The sequence below is a fragment of the Myotis yumanensis genome, unplaced genomic scaffold (genome assembly GCF_028538775.1).
Source record: "Myotis yumanensis isolate MYYU_CA2020_CCGP unplaced genomic scaffold, mMyoYum1.0.hap1 SCAF_11, whole genome shotgun sequence".
Lineage (NCBI taxonomy): Eukaryota > Metazoa > Chordata > Mammalia > Chiroptera > Vespertilionidae > Myotis > Myotis yumanensis.
This window is the reverse complement of record NW_027223762.1, coordinates 55,987,441-55,994,437: the sequence shown is the minus strand read 5'-3', so window position 1 is coordinate 55,994,437 and position 6,997 is coordinate 55,987,441.

Sequence of the window (6,997 nt, the reverse complement as noted above, 5' to 3'; positions counted from 1 at the left end):
TCCCTGGACACTCCCCAAGTACCAGCCTGAGGGTGCCCTTCTTTTCCCTACGAGACAAGGGTCTGTGCTCATTTAGAACGTCTTTAAGCCACAGAAAACGAGGTGCAGAAGCTGCTTCTCATTCTCCGGGCAGCTGATCAGAAGCGCTCGGGCGTGTGCGCCGATTCTGCTCCAGTTAGGGGCGTGGATAGCAAACTGTCCTAGTATTTCCTTGGGCCACTTCACAGGAGAGAAAGAGGACCAGACTCCAGAGTGCAGTGTGACAATGGTGAACGCCTGCTGCGGGTATGAGGTGTCTGGGTTGAAAGGACAGGGCGGTTAGGAAGGAGGGCACTCAGGACTCCTGAAAGCCCAGCTCTCAGCATCAAATGCGCCTTTGTCCTGCCGCCCAGAGAAGTTAGTGATGTTCCGACTGGGACACCAGAGGGGGTGCCTCACACAGTCAGCTCCTGGCCATGGGCTGCACAGGCAGAGGCTGCCTGACCTGCCAGCGGCCACGCAGGGCAAAGGCTGAAGCGTCAGGAAGAGGTTCAATTAGTAGACAGTTTACCTCCCTTCCACCCTGGGGACCCGATGGCTGAACTGGTCCTTGGGTATTTTCGGGTTGTCTTTTATTATCCCACGGTAATGGTAGCAGAAAAGGGGCACTTTTAATGAGTCCACTTAACACCAAATGTAAGTAAAACCATAGTAAATTAGGAGCAAAGGTTTTTTTAAAATCCTCACCTGAGGATATTTTTTTATTGATTTGAGAGAGAGGAATGGAGACAGAGAAACATCAATGCGAGAGAAACATTGATCAGTTGCCTCCAGTACATGCCCCAAACGGAGATGAATCCCACAACCTAGATATGTGCCCTGACTGGGAGTCAAACCCTCAACTTTTCTGTGTACGGGTCGGTGCTCCAACCAAGCGAGCCGGGCAGGAGCAAAGGTTTGATTGGGGTTTTCCCCTGAATTAAGAAATGAGAGGAAGTTTGTCAGGTGTTTAACAATATTTACAATCAAATGATTGAGGGAAGTCTCATTTTTTTTAACAAAACTGCCAGTGAGTTGGCACCATGATGCTAATGGAACTTTATTTTTGACCCTCTTCCCCCAATCAAAAAAGAGAAGCAGAAGGCTTAGTTGAATTTCTCAAGGTTTCCACATTTTAATCCCACTCTTTAAACTTTGATATGATCTTTCTCTACTTTCTCTTTCTCAGTTGCAAATGGGCCCAACTGTGGAATCCTTAACCAGCCCAAGGCTTTGCAGGGGACTCTCCCACCTCGACTTAATTTTACAATCGGCAGCTTCATCTGGTCTTTGATTTGCATTAGTTCATAATGGATGTTAATGGGAGGGGCAGCCTCAAAATGCCCTCCCCTGGCTTCAATTTCCTTCCCCACAGGCCGCCCTTTCCCCCCTCCCCCATTGCATCTCATTGCTCAGTTCCTGCATCAGCTATTTTAGAAGTGTTTGCAGGTCCAAATACTAGTACTGGTTGATGGGCGGGCCTCTGCAAAGAATGAGCACTGACTGAGCACCGACTGTGTGCTGGGACCTTTGGTCCCTCGAAGTATGGGATGGTGTCTGCCCCCCAAAGCTTCTTGTGGCCACCATGCCTCCCCATTCTGTCTCTAGGTGTTGGGCAGGAGGGGACCTCCTCTGGGGCCTATCTTGGTGCCACCCCAGCAGCCAGTGGGGCATTCTTTATATGTTGCCTGCTTGGTGGCCCTGACTTGGACCAAAGGACAGGTAGCACCAACACCCACCCACGACTGCTGAGGCCCACACCTGCATGTGTGTAACCATCTTTCTGCCATCTTTGGAGCTCTCTCCTTGGGTCTGGCACCCACAGCATATACACCTTACATACCCGTAGGGTCCTTTCATCCTGCCAGTGGCCACCGCAGATGACCACTACTGTCGCTTCACAGGTGAGTACGCCTCCACTCAGGTGGTGAGAACGGGAGCTGCACTCAGGGCCTGCTCCTGCTGTCCCTGGAGCCCTGTGCTCACCTACCACCCTCCAGGGCCCAGACCTGTCCTCCTGCAAGTCTGTCCTCCAGCCCCTTGGGAAGTGACAGTGAGATGAGACCCTGTAGTGTGCCCCATGCCAGTGGGCAAGGGCCTTCAGAGGCACTGCCCCTGACCACTGGAGGGTGAAGTCCCAGCGGTGCCAGTGTCATGGCACTGCTTTGTAAAGAAGATAAGAGGCTGATGTCTGCAATGTGACCCAGAGCCAAAGCTTTCAGAGCAGACCCCATCACAGTCACACGTGTGTGGTGAGGGTGCGCATCACGGGAGGACAGAGCAAAGACGGCTGTGGATCAAATCTAGCCGGGCTGGCGCAGGTCCTCGCCTGTGGCTACAGTGGCCGTGGCCCCTGGCTTCATGGGGACCCTGGTCGCACCTCCTGGGAGCCTTCTCTGAGTATGGCAGGGTGGCCTGGGAGGGGCTTCATCTGCATTCAGGGGACAGACCCCTGATCCTCCCTTCTGCTCACATTGGTCCCCCCTGGGTACACCCTCTGGGGAGGACACAGTTCACTGGAGCTGGGCCTCGCCGACATTCTAGAACAGAACTAAAGAGACTTGTCAGAACCCACAGCCTCCCTGTGCTGACCTTGAAGAGCAAAATGCTCGCACTGCCAACCGTGGGTGGAGCGAGTAGCCTTTGGGGCCACACAAGGGCCTGTTGTTCCGGGACCACTCAGGCCAGTTTGGGGTCACAATGGGGCCTTTCAGGGGACAAAGTGCCTCTGGCCCAGCTGAGTGTCCCTGCACATGGGCACTCACATGGGCACTCACCCAGGGCATTTAAAATAACACAATTTGGAAAAACAAATTACAGCGATTTCCCCCCCTCTCTGTGTGACTCAAAGGCCTTTGTGTGCCTCCACCATCCCTGGCTGTGGCCACGGCTTGGAGCTGGGGTGCTGGAGGCAGAGGCTGGGGTTCTCCGGTGGCTTGCTTCCCTCACTGTTAACCTGGGGAGTCACAGTGCCAGGCCCTACAGATACTATGGAGCCTGATAAACACAGGTGCTCAGCTTCCACCACTTGCTTCAGCCAACACACGGTCACCAGGGCAGGAAGGGGAGACTTGTCAGCGACACTGGGTGCCTGGGCTGCTGGGGGCGCTTCACTCCTTCACGTAATCCTTGTGACATCATTTGTGCTCGATACCATTTTGACGAGGCATCTGAGAGAGAGGCTACATGACTTACCCAAGGTCACACAGCAAGGCGGTGCGGTTCCATTCAAAGGGTCTGGCTCAGAGCCCTCACGTTCCTGTCACTGCCACATCTCGCCATGACCGAGCCCCTGTGCCTCCGGGAGCAGCGGACACAGTCATGCCAAGCAAGTCCTTCCATGTCACTAGTTCCCTGACTAGTGACATCAAAGGTTCCAAAGGGCACGGGGAGAAGCCAGCCATAGTGTCACGTGTACCACATGACTTGACATGTATATATACTGTGAAATGGTCAGCATAGTAAGTCTAGTTAACATCTGCCACCGCACATAGTTACAAATTTGTTTCCCTTATAACTACAAGTTTTAAGATATGCTCTTTTAGCACCTTTCAAATATATAATCCATTATTATTAACTACAGTCTCCATGCTGTACATTAGATCCCCAAGACTTATTTATCTTAAAACTGGAAGTCTGCACCTTTTGGCCACTTTCACCCAATTCTCCTACGCCCCCCCCCCAAACCCCCACTTCTGGCAGCTACAAATCTGATCTGTTTCTATGAGATTTTTAATGTCCACATATGAAATCACAAGTATTTGTCTTTCTTTAGCTGACTCATTTCACTCAGCATAAGGAAATCACGATCCCAGAGATATCTGTACCCCATGTTCATAGCAGCGTTGTTCACAACTAGAGGCTCAGTGCACGAAATTCGTGTACTGGGGCGGGGGAGGGGGAGTCCCTCAGCCTGGCCTGTGCCCTCTCACAGTCCAGGAGCCCTTGGGGGGAGTGAGCCTAAGCCGGCTGTCATCCCCGAGGGCTCCCGGACAGTCAGACATCCTTAGTGCTGCCGCGGAGGCAGGAGAAGCTCCCGCCACTGCCACCGCTGCGCTTGCCAGCCGTAAGCCTGGCTTCTGGCTGAGCGGCACTCCCCCTGTGGGAGTGCACTGACCACCAGGGGGAAGCTCCTGCATTGAGTGTCTGCCCCCTGGTGGTCAGTGTGCATCATAGCAACCGGTCGTTCCACCATTCGGTTGATTTGCATATTAGCCTTTTATTATATAGGATGGCTATGACATGGATGTGATTTAAGTGTCCATCAATAAACAAATGGATGGATTAGTGTACATCTACAATGGAATACTACTCTTATAAAGAGAAGGTACAGCCTGTCGTGCAGCGAGTACACAGAGGGACCTTTGGGCAGTACACGCTCCTCTTTTAAGATATCGGGCTGCTTTCTGTGGTTGTCACTGAGGCAGAACAGAGGGGCTGAATTAGCAACCTGCACTGATGACATTGCAGAAAGCCAAGAGCTGTCCCTGAGTGTGGGGACAGTGTTCAGGCTCGTGGCCCCTCAGAGGCCTCCAGTTTCTGAGGTTAGAACTAATGACGACCTGTGGACACTCACCCGCTGGGGTGAGGCATGGCTGTCATGGGCATCATGCGACAATCAGCCAGCACACTCTTCATACACTGAGCTATGAATGTTGGTGACAATGATGATGGTGGTGGTGATGACCACATGGTCATCCGCTGGCCTAAACCCTGCCCAGCTGGCAGGCCACATCCTCCATGGAGGTGTCCCCACCCCCAGCATGCACCTGCTCCTGGGTGTCCTGGCTATCCACCTCCCACCACCACCCCTACCCGCCACACGCAAGGTCTCCCATATCCACCCCCCAGAGAAAGGCTAGGACGGTGGCTTCCGCAGCTCTCAGGATGGAAAGTGACTGTGGGAGGAGGAAGCACATCGGTCCAGAGGGTCCCTTCTGACTCATGCTGTCACCCAGCCCAGGAAGAATGGCCAGCAGGGGAAGCACAGGTGGACAGACAGCATATTTCCATGGACCTCTCACTTCTAAAAGCGGGGCTGGGCCTCCAGTTTCAACCTGTGCCCTGCCTTGGGCAAACAATGACAGGAATGCACACTGACACAGCATGCCAGGGAGCTGCCTGGGTGGCCAGATTCTCCGATAGGGCTGTCCTGCCCTTCACCCCACTTAACCAGAGTCAAACAGTTCGCTGGCCCCTGGTGCCAACATCAAAGGTGTCTGACCCCTTTGGGGGCAGTCTGTCCCCAGGGTGCCCTCCTTGCCCTGGCATAGCAAGGCCCCCACAGTAATGGAAAGGGCAAGGGCTTCCAGCCTCACCAGGTAGGAAGGTGGGGAACGGGGGTGATGGAGCGGGGAGAAAGCTACCATGTGGTCAGCATTGGGCTCTATCCTGGCCAGCACCCTCTGCTGAGCTTGGTTCCCTCAAGGGTTAAACATGAAGTCCCCAGGCACTGGTGTCATTCTTGGTGTGACTGCAGCTAAGAGCTCCCTACAGGTTCTTTACTGCCACCTCATGACAATTCTATTAGGTAGGAGCTATTGTCATTTCTACTGTGCGGACAGGGAAGCAGGTTCCATGACACTGAATCATGCCCAAGGGGCCCTGAAGCCAGGGCAGGCCAACCTAGAGCCCAGGCAGGCTGGAGCCATCCTGCAGAGGGGTCACATAGACAAACACCTCCCCCCTGTTCCCTGTCCCGCCCCCCCCCGCCCCCCTTCCCCACATCCCCCAAGCCTGGCTGAATGCAGGCTCTCAGCTGCCCTTCTAAGCTCTTTGGGCTTAGAAGCGCTACTTGTTTTGGAAGACCCTTGAAAATCTGCAAGGAAGGCTCTAATGGTGATGTTTCAGACACAGGGTCCCACTCTTTCCCGTCCCAAAACTCTTCTCTCAACGAGAACTCCTGCTGACGTGAGAGAACAACCTAGCTCGCAGTCTTGGGGAGCAGTAAGCAAGCTCTGTTCTCCTTGGGCCCAGATAAATGGTCTCCCAGACAGAGCATTGAGGAAGAACAGAGGTGGCTGCAGCAGCCATCAGGGCCTGCGAGTGGCCAGGTGGTTGGGAGAGGCATATGGGGCGGGGATGGATAAAAAGAAACCTTCCTTTCTTGGGCACGACCATGCGCAGATATGGGTGTGGTGTCCTGACTTATCTGGCTTGGTTCTCTTGGGGTTTCCATAGCAACACTAGGACCGAGACATCACCCGGAGGGTAGACACCAGAGAGCCTTTCTTCCTCAGTCTTTCTCCTGTTTAACTTTGGATATTTCTTTTATTGCTATGTCTTCAGTTCACTTGTCTCTTTTGCAGTCTAATCTGCCGACCACATCCAGTATATTTTTCACCTCTGGAAATTTGATTTGCATATTTTTGGTCTTCCATGCCTCCTAACATGCTGTTTTTTCCTCTAGTCCTTGCCTACTGATCTGTTTCAATGTCCTTGTTTACTAATGCAATGATTGTGTTATTTCTGGTCATTTTCAACTGGCTGGTGTTCCCCTCAGTATGGGTTTTATTTTCATGCTTCTTTGCACCTCTGTGATTTCTTATTAGAGGCCAGATACTGTGAATTGTACTTTGCTGGGTGTTATATTTTGTATTCTTACAAATGTTCTTAAGCTTTTTTCTGGAACACAGTTACTTGCAAACCGTTGTGTTCTACTTGAGCCTTGCTTTTAAGGTTTGTAAGTTGGGGCCAGAGCTAGGTTTACTGTGGGGCTAATTTTTCCACTCTTGCGTCCAGAGTCCTCCCACTGCTCTTCAAATGCCACATGAGTTACAAGGTTTTCCACTACGGCTATTGAAGGCAGGCACTATTTTCAGCTCTAAACACTGCTTCCTCTAATCCTTTTGGGTAGGTCTTCCCTGGCCAGGAGTAATTTCCTCACAAGCACGTACTCTTTCGCCCACAAGTAATTGATGGGTTGATGGGTCCTTCTGCAGACCTCAGTGCTCTTGCTGTGCAGCTCCCTCCTAAGGAA